The sequence below is a fragment of the Amblyomma americanum genome, chromosome 7 (assembly GCF_052857255.1).
Source record: "Amblyomma americanum isolate KBUSLIRL-KWMA chromosome 7, ASM5285725v1, whole genome shotgun sequence".
NCBI classification, from domain to species: domain Eukaryota; kingdom Metazoa; phylum Arthropoda; class Arachnida; order Ixodida; family Ixodidae; genus Amblyomma; species Amblyomma americanum.
The window spans coordinates 16,155,490-16,165,609 of NC_135503.1; the positions used below are offsets into that span (position 1 = coordinate 16,155,490).

The 10,120-nt window shown below is 50.3% G+C and overlaps 1 protein-coding gene across 1 annotated transcript in view; it reads right to left on the reverse strand.

The window, feature by feature from the left end:
* sif (guanine nucleotide exchange factor still life) overlaps nucleotides 1–9,723 on the reverse strand; it is a 207,839-nt gene extending 198,116 nt beyond the window's left edge. Inside the window, exon 1 of the mRNA XM_077631283.1 lies at nucleotides 9,450–9,723. The gene's annotated coding sequence lies outside the window, so the exon portion shown is untranslated. The remainder of the gene's footprint in view (nucleotides 1–9,449) is intronic.
* Nucleotides 9,724–10,120: the final 397 nt, after the last annotated feature.

A 10,120-nucleotide genomic window follows, 5' to 3' on the forward strand; every position in this document is an offset into this window, starting at 1 on the left:
CAAAATGCTGTTGCATTTGCGCTTGCGTACTGGTCAGATGCGCTAACGTACGCGTAAGCGAAGTCTTGGGAATCAGACCCTATAACTCGATCTTCCCCGCAGTCTAGAAATAGCGTTGAGTTTGCAGGCGTTTCCTCCAGTCCTCCATTTTAACGAACATGTAATCGCCTGTTTTAGCCACTCGGATCTCCACTGACTCATCATCAAGTACGTAAACAAATAAAATAATTTTTCAATGATACGATTTTAAACACTGAAGCAGCATTCCATACGTAAAGAAAGAGATCGAGCCCTATTGAAGAACGATCATTCAGCTGAACCAAGAGGCAGTAAGGCATCGTTGCAACTTGAAAGCATAAGCACCGATGTCCCTGTGACCACGCTGGAAAAAAATTTGGAGGAGACACTTAAACTCCACCTTAAGGGCATGACGCGATAGTTTTAGTTAACGCCCATATAAGGCCCCGCGTAACCAAGCCATATGACCGTGTCTGCGTGGCATGAACGACTTAGAATGGAAGGGTGCCGGAGGGTTCGATTACCCTCAGCCTCCCATATGATTTGTAAAGCCCAGTTGGCAGCTGCTCCAAAATCGGTCATGTCATGTGACGTCGCACAACCCTACGACCAATCTGTGCCAGGCCAAATACAGCTGCCAGAGCCATGCTCGTGATTTTTGCTCGCAACGCCAACGCCGGATTTTCTGCAGAACGGGGCCTTTAACGCTATCGCGTTATAATGGTCTGGATGTAAGCATGCGCAGTTAAACTGATAGGATTTCATCGTCATTTCTTTCCTTCCTGGTCGCAGTGGCTTTGGGAGCTGCGGAACACACAGTTCGGTCGTTCTAGGATTGTGTTTTGCCCCTGTACAAGAGCGCCTGGAAAACGAAGCCCTTGAATAGACTATAACTATTCAGTCTTAGAAAGCTCACAAGAAAATATTTTTTTGTTTCTTTCCGGACTTAATTGAAATGTGGAATGCATTGCCAGTGTGCGCTTTGGTGCACCATCTCTAGGGCGCCCTCATGAGAGGGCTCATAGTATTGTCAAATAAAAATAACAAGTGCTTCAACCCGCTAAAATATGGCGGTGCTGAGAAAGCAACACCGGTCGAGCTCTCAAGCACTGTTCGCAAATTAGAACACGACTATAATTGGCCAGCGCTTTGACTGTCGTACGCTGCGAAGCTAACATGGTTACCGTGGCAACGCCCGCGAGCCAGTTACGCACCGTTCTTATAACCGTGCCACACAAGCACAAGAAATGGCAGTAAATGATGAAAGCCCTATGTTAGTTAACGTAATTATTTTCGTAGTTGGTGCTACGCGTCCAGATTTAATATCATTATACGGAAGTCACGATGACGAAACGCCTTCAAAGCAGTTAAAAATGTTGCCTGAATGTAAGCAGCCATAATGAGCACAATATCTTGGGAATGTAGCTTAATGTAATGTAAACATTATTTTGCGGCTGCTTTTTTATGGAGGAAAAATGCTAAGGCGCCCGTGTGCTGTGCGATGTCAGTGCACGTTAAAGATCCCCAGGTGGTCGAAATTATTCCGGAGCCCTCCACTACGGCACCTCTCTCTTCCTTTCTTTCTTTCACTCCCTCCCTTATCCCTTCCCTTACGGTGCGGTTCAGGTGTCCAACAATATATGAGACAGATACTGCTCCATTTCCTTTCCCCAAAAACCAATTAATAATAATAATAATTAAAAACTACGCTGTTCTCGTTTGACAAGTCGAAAAAGTAACCACGAACTTGCGTGCCAGCACACCAGCCCAGAGTATGTCAGAAGTGCCGGCAAAAATGGCGCCTTTCGCATTGAAAATGCATGCAGTAGAGGTGCCTGATATGACTGAAAGTTATGAATAAACCATTTGCTACTGGATAGGAAGTTGTTGCAAAAAAAAAAATGCATGCTTTTCTGCGTGTGGAATGGGGACGAGAGTATACGCATTACTCGGGCGAATGAGTTGTGACGAACTCAGTAGGTTGCGAATGGCGGTAAGGCTAATTCCATTAAATGTGTGTGTGCGTTACGCCCAAGTGGCATTACGTTTGTCCGTGCGGCTCGGGTATTAGGCGAACGCCAACTTCAGAAATTCGCCACCTGTTAGACAGACACCGGCAAGACCTTAGAAAATACCATCACAATTTTAGCGAAACGGGGTATCGAATTACGCAATTGCAGTAACGCTTTCTGCATAGTATCGTTCTGCGACATCGCGTGTCTCAACGACACCGGTGAAACAGGTAACTGAAAAAAGCCAGCAAGCTTTCTAAAGAAAAGAATGGCTTGGACGCAGGAGTCAGAGAGAGACTTTCCCCTGATGAACCTGAACGACTAAGGGGATTCCGGAATTGAGGACGAGGCGAGAATACTCTACGTACAATCTATCGGATGCGCCGGCGAATGCATGGGGATCTTTATAATAAGCACCTGTTTACCGAGTACAATGGCGCGCGCGTGCTTCGCACACCATCCGGGGACTTCTCCCCAGACGCGAGCGGTTCCTAGAGCGCTCCTGGCTGGTTCTGCGTGCTTCTTGGCGACCCGCATTGTGCCTAGCACTGATAGCCTCTCAGTTTCGTAATCCCGAAGCTAATTGATGGCGAATTATGCGTGGTTGTTCGTCCGCGGGATCACCCATGAAGCCTACCTCAAGGACTCGCGTATAGGCAAACGCATTTTGCGGCACTGCGATTTGAGTACAACTCCAGTTCGAACCATGCTTCACAACTGTGGGGTCCTGTGGGAAAGCCACTCAAGGACGGTCCTCCTCTCCATAAAGTAATCGTGCAGTGAGAAGGGCTACCAGCATCGCCCACATCCTGTTCCGAGTTTTAACGCTATACAACGGTGACACAGTAATTCCATCTTTCGTGACTTAATGCAGGAAGCAAGAAATGGGTTGCGAAAATAATTCCCAGGGACACCCAATTTCACTGTGTTGGAAAAGCTACGGCAATAGATGCTCTTGATGCCTTTACCGGAAGTGACGTCGCTATTACAGCAGGATATCAGAGCAGGACAGTGCATGTATTTAGATGGTTAGCAGCGCTCTGCGCACGGTAAGACCTTGTTAACGCCATCGTGCAGGTTTTAAGGCACATCATGCAGAGGCGTCACCACAGGAGGTGCAGTTAGCACGAGGTGGAGCGATAGAGGGGGTGCAGCTAAGGTCACTGGCACTCTTAAAGGGACTATGCAATGAATAAAAAAGTCGCTTGTAAATGTTTTCAATGCTTAGAAATGATACTAAGAAGCATTCACACCAAGTATGAGTCTTCGGAACTGAGCCGGCAATTAATTATGAATTTTTAAAAACCGTGTTTTTTTTTTAATTCGCGGGCCGATAGGTGTGCTCGTAGTGACCGATTTTGAAACTAAAATCGTGAAAAAAGACGTCGCTGTACCCATGACGTCGCCAGGCCACCACACGCTCTCATTCGCTGGAGCCACGGCAGCCACGACGTCACGGGCACACTTCCGGTAGCTGTGAAAATCGTCTGCTCGTGCCGCCGCGCGACCCTCTCGGGCAAGCGCGAGCCAGGGCATTGCCTTCGCGCATATGGTTTCAATTTACCTCTGCCGCCTCCTTCTGTCGGGAGTTCCGGAGCCACTCGCAGTGGCTCGCCAGGTCGCTACTGTCGTCGCTGGCGTTCAGCCGGTACGGCGTGAACGCATAGGGCTCGATGCCCATCGCGGCCGTAAGAGCGAGCAGTCGCGCCTCGAGGTCCGGGTCCATTACTGCTAACTACAACAGACGACAAGCAAAGAAACCCGACGCGCGCCGCAATCACGCCGCCGACGCTGATGCTGGGGTGCTAGGAGCGAAAACCGGAAGTTGCAAAAGGAACGTCAGCGGATGACGTATCCATAGGCGGGGCCCAGTCCCAGAGCTGTTTTCTTTATTTTTGTCTGGTGCCCCGCGTGTACGATTGAGGGGGAGAGGAGGAGCGTAATTTTTAATCGTCTATATCTTCGGTGTTATTGATGCTAGCTTAAAAATTCTTGCGTTGGGGTGACGAGTGATGAAATGCCTATCTCTCGTCTGCTTTACGTAATCTCACTTAATTTATTGCATAGTCCCTTTAAGCGCAGCTGCAGCGTGGGAGAAGGCGGCGGAAGAGGTTGACCGTAGCGGCTACGCTTCTGCTTTCACTCGAGCCATTGTGTTTGAACTGCTGCTCGCTTTCGGGCGATTTACAAGCGAAACATTCCTATGCATATTACCACACGTTTTTGCTTGCCAAGACGATGTTCGCATCCCTTGCCAATTTGTCACGTTAATCTTGGCAGTGTCAAACCATGATATTTATCCATGCCACAAAACTTTATTGTGGTTGCTTCTCATTTATTGCTCATATTTTCAAAGATGTGTTATGAGCTTTGTTTCTGCTTCCGACAGAAACAAAACTGCAAATATCTTCGCCCAGACTTTTCATGCGGCGTTCTGGTGAATGTTCCAAGCGAGCTCAACGTTGATGTAGCATATATCGTAGACGGGAGGAGTAGCAGTGAGGACGGGGGTGGGGGGGGAGGGGGGGGGCAGCTTCTGCGGCGCTGGGATAGAGGGTCAAATAGGGAGCCTCCGGTACACGGAGGCTCCCTAGAGTCAGAGCACAAAAAATTGAAGCAAATACTAGACAATATGGGCTGTGCTGAACGAGTTAGTGCAATATAGTACCTATTCTATTGTGTCTAATTTAGCGTAGCTTTTCAGCACGCGCGCTTCAAAGGTAGTATGCTAGATGAACCGACGTTATAGCTCTCTAGGACTGCCCAGATGAAGACAATTCCTCTTTCAGGAATGTTGGCTAGGCCACCTGAGTCTCCCCCTTCCCTTGTTCACTGCGTTGTCAAAAAACTCATCTTTCTGTCCTCACTCAACCAAAGACGATTGTATATAAAGTTAACCTGGAATTTATTTTTCAACGCTTCCTAGCGAAGCGCTTTACTTTTCCGAGGTTAGGGTTGTGTGATTAAGGGCGAAATGCTACCACGCCATAGACAATATTTGTTGATGGTATATGCAAGACAGGGAAGCAACACAGAACATCCTGAGCCTGTAGAATAAAAATGAGTAAAAGGAAATCATAGAAATGGTGGAGGAGGGTGAGAGAGCAACTTAGTTGGTATAAGGGCGCTGACATAACGCATGCGAAGAAGACATCTTTGGAGTTATGCCTATTAGGTATAGGTGGCTGTCACCGCATCGAAACAAGCAAATAAATCTTTCACGCAATTTACCCCCCCCCCCCCCCCCCCCCCTCCCGTTCTATCGCGTTCGACGGCCGCCGCTACAGCCGAAAAAAAGGGAGGCGGGCGGGGGCGTTGAGCGCTGGTGAGTACCCCGAGGGTGGGCTGTATACAATATGAATACCTTCTAAAGTAGAAGACGAAACAGCCGCTGCCGTAGCCCGTGCGTAGGTAGCGCATGGCCTACCTACATGCGTAGGTAGCGGGTTCGAATCCCCCAAACGCATGTGGTTGGCTTTCCTCCGACTTCTAAAATTATCTTCTATAATTATTATCCAGACAATTTTTCATCCCAATCAACACCATACAAAATTGTAACGCGGTCACTTTTACGCTTTCTTTGATTTCGATTAATATTGGCTGCTTTCCTATATGTGCAAAAGTTTGCGGAATGCGTATTTATGGAGAAAAAAAATTGCTTTCTCTCGCTAGCCAGGCACGTTGATCTCTTAAGCAAATGAGACACGCAGGTCTCCTCATGCTTCTATGAATTTCAATGATCTGATCTGCTTGACCGCGCCGCTCTAATATTTTTTTCCCTCAAATCCGCATCCCACAAACTTTTGTCCTCGACTGCACAGTACCTTGATGCAAAAGAGCTGCTACTACTTTTATCTATCAAAACATTTGAGCCCTTCCGTTGTCCGAGGTCAAACAGGTGGTACTACTTTTTTATCTATCCAAACATTTGTGGCGGATAATGTTTCAACTTCCGCGCGTGCGAGACAGAGGCCAAACGAGTCATTTGTCGCCGAGAGGTGAACAGTCGTAAATATAAGAACGACAGGACTCTGGAGTTCATCTAGCAGCATTCAGTTTCGGACAGGGAGTACCGAAACTCACAGAAGGTCAACAGAACATTCACCGCACTTGCTGCAAACGTATAACGAGTTCATGGCAGGAGCGGTTGAAAAAAAGTGCACGATTTCGCAAGAAGTAAACAGATAGTAGGTTGAGATAAAGGGAAAAAACCTCAGCCGCGCCACTAATGTATCGCGGATGCAAGACGTGGACAGCCAGAAACAAAGATAGAGAAAGAGAGAGAAGCTCTTTAATTGAAAAACAGAGAATTTAGCCGGCGTTTAAATGCGCTCTCTTGCTACTGTGCGTGGGAAAGGAATTCGGAAAAAGAAAGATGGAATGAAAGAGGTGTAGGAAACGGGTTGATAAAGTTTACTGCATACGCAGTGACAGTGCTGAACGGAGGGAGGATTAGAGTATGTCTAGAAGACCAATGTCATCTAAATAATCAAATAAAAAGTTCATAGCGCCTCTCTGCCGCCTATGGCAGGCCAAGAATCCTAATACACAGTCCAGTGTTAGAGGCACTTGAGTGAGTGATTCCATAGATGTTCAGCATACGCTGGGCACTAACAAAATATGCTCCACTGTTTCTACTCGGCCGCAGTTGTAGCAATACGGACTGTTCGTTTGACCTAAACGGAACTGTAAGGCAATCAGAGGCCGCGTGTCACGGCGAATCTTTTCTTGGGCCTCTTTTCCATTAGTCGCTACCACCGCTTATAACGGAGCCGGCGAATGACGCTGCATGTTTAACTGTCAGTCATGGCGTCATAGATGGTACGTTCCAATGGAAGAGGGACGAAAAAGGAAAAGTAATAAAATACGGCTGAACGCGTATGTAAATAGGAAAGGCGCGCAAAAGATCCCAACACAGCAAATTTTGTATGGGAAAAGAATTTCCTTGTACGCCACATGTCTCGAATCTCCAGATATGAACATAACAAACGTCGGCACCTCGGCACCAATTTTTCACGTGTTTTAAACCGTCCACAAAGGGTCGGTATAGGTTGGCCACAGCGAGTAATTAACACCTCTATTGAGCCCAGGCTGAAAAACACCCAGATATCAATTCAATACTTTGTTGTCTAACAGGCGACAAACATTAAATTCCTAATGAACACCACGGCGCAGCTCCGGGCCCGTTTTGAGTTAATGCAGCAGTGCAAGAAAGAATATCAAACGGCGCATTACTGTTTACTGTCCATAACTACAATACGCACGAGCCATAAACCTCACAACCAAACTAAACCAGCAACACAACGATCCTATCAGGCTCGCATCAAGGGCAGGATTCACCCACTTCCCTTCATATCTTGATTGTCGCACCTCAGTACTTTGCAGTTCGCAAGCATAGTTATCGTTATGGCTCTAGGTGGTCGAAAGCAAAACCGGAGCCTCAAACCATAGCGCGTCTCACAATTAACAGTTGCATCGACACGTAAAAAGCCAATAACCCACTCAGTTACCGTGAAACCTTTTCAAGATGTTTATTATAACCAAGTAACGTTTTACGACTGCACACTTGGGTACGCTCACTATCAACACACAAACGTGTTTGCGAGCCGCCCGTATCGAAGTCATGCCTCGGCGGCCAGCAACCGAACCTGCGATTTCAGCACACACGGCTCATCCTCTGTGCCATCACAGAGGCTTTATGTTAGCGTTTCACCCTTATCAAAACGCTGAAGAATTAGCTTTTTACTAACTGGTGATCAACAAGCAATGCAGCAGCGTTGAGCCTGGTACATCCGCTAACTAGCGTTCTTCGCGAGTTTCGAAAGACTTCCCTTTAGTCAGCACCTTAGAAACCTTACCGTAACGCAAGCAGAGCACCACGCGCATTTCCCACAGCCGCCAGAGGAACTGCCTTTATTTTATCATTTGGTTCCACAGCGATAAAGTTAGAAGCATGCTTTGGCGAATGAACTGAAGGAAGCCGAATGGCCAGTCGACGCATGTCAAGCATGATTGCCTGGTTGCCACTGCTGATCGTGGCACAGTCAAATGTGGCTTTACGTTCTCTTTTCGCTCGCACCACAGATGCTAGCCAATGTACGTCTTTTCACAGTGGGAAATGCCCAGAAGAAACGAACAAAATTACAACACGACGCCAGCGTACGGCGACTCCAAAGCATTCCTCCGGTTCGTACTCCATCCATCCATAAAGAACATGCAGGGTAGTGATGGAATGGACGCCCGCAACTACCGCTTTCTTGTTTTTTTTTATTTTCGCCCGCAGAAGAAAGGACAATGTAAAGCGAGGAGTTGCGGTACACGCTGGCTTCTTTCGCTTCTGAGAAACGCAACTTCCCGCAGAAACTTCGATGCGGACGTCAAGCGCCGGTGTGCAACTCGTGACATCGCTTAGGCCTAATCAGCGGCCAAGACCCCCACTTACCGACGGCTCCCGACTCGAGCAGACACCCAGTGCTAGCCGCAACCACAGATTCACTTCGAAGTGCCTCCCGCCCCTCGCTACTCGGAACCGAGGAAGCCTGCGATGGTCAAGTCGTTCTCAGAAAGGCCAAGTGTTTCGGCAGAGCGCCTCACGCCATTTCCGTGCACCCGGTCCACATACAAAACAGTCTCGACATCGTGGACTTGCCGGAAGTGCCCGCCAAATCGAGACTTCGGGTCCTCGGCTGTCGTCTTCACTGATCGGAAGGGATGTGCCACTATCTCGCGAAGGCACGGCGGCGGAAAAAAAAGGCCGCCGTCTCGCCAAGTGCGTTTTACGGTGCGGAGCCATTGGCAGAGAAAAAGACCGCAGTGGCGACACGCGGCAGCACCGACGTCGATACCGCACAATTTGCCTTCTCACAAAAACCTCCGTTCGCCGACAAGTTTCCTTCAAAAGATCGACAAGACTGCGGCGCCCGGAAGGTCGCACTGACCACCGCTGCCTCGACCCGACGGTGTCCCTGCGGCGGCGAACCGGCGGCGCAGGCCACTGAACTGCATGCAGACGTGCTCTCTCGCGGCGTGGTACGCTGCGACCCGCTAGGCCTACTTTGCGTAACGTTGCTCCGCGCGCGGTGAAGAAATATTCTGCCACGGCGGTTGAACAAGCAGACGGATAAAGGGCAACCGACCGCCTTTACCGCACCGACTAGGCAGTACAATGTGGGACTCGCCGCGCGGAAACGTTGCTGGCAGGGCCGGTTCGGCATCGGTCGGGAGTAACATGACAGACGAAACGTCGGCCGTGGCAGCAGACACCGGGGACTGCGCGCGCGTGCCCGCGGCGCCGCCGATTTCATCTCGGGCCTCCCGCCGGTGGATGCCGGACGCGTGTTCGACTTGAAAGCCGCCTGTTCGTCTGCGTCCGGGCGGCGCGGTCGTCGGCCTGCCGCCGAGGCCGGCGGCGTGACTCACCTTCGCTTGCCGTCGGTCGCCGGGAACAGTGCTGGGGTCGCGGCCCTCATCGAGCCGAACGGGGCCGAGCGGAGCGCGCTCCCCGGCCCGTGCGCCGCATCGGCGACCGTCGCCCACACTGCAGCAGCAGCCAGCGAGCTAGCAGCTCCTCGTCCCGAGGAAACCGCGCTGGTCTTCCTCGGAAAAAGCGCGCCGCCGCCGCTAAGTTTCCATCACGGGGGGGCCCCCCGTTCTCGGAGCTAGAGGAAAGGGCCCGCGCTAAGATGCCGGGGCTGCTCGCGATCAGCTTCCCGCGATCCCCCAAGGCACGCCGGCACAGTGCGCCTGCGCCCGGCCGTGCTCTCGTTGCCCGGGCAACCAGCATCGGCCTCCGACCAAATCAATACGCCCGTAGACTACTTTCAATCGCGCGCAGGACGCTGGGCCGCCCTTTCCTCAATGAAATGACAGCGACCCTTGCAGAAACACCGGCGGCATTGCGCTGCGTCACCGACGGACACCTTCCGGAGTGTGACAACGCTCTTCACGACGGACTCCCGTTAGGAGCGTCCAGGGCAGACCGGGCACGGCGCCGCAGACGTGATCGCACCCAGCGTCCCTGCTCATGGTTGGTCCTCCAGCTCAGCAGTGAGTACGCGATGCGACTCTCACGGCGAGTCCTAGCGAATGTG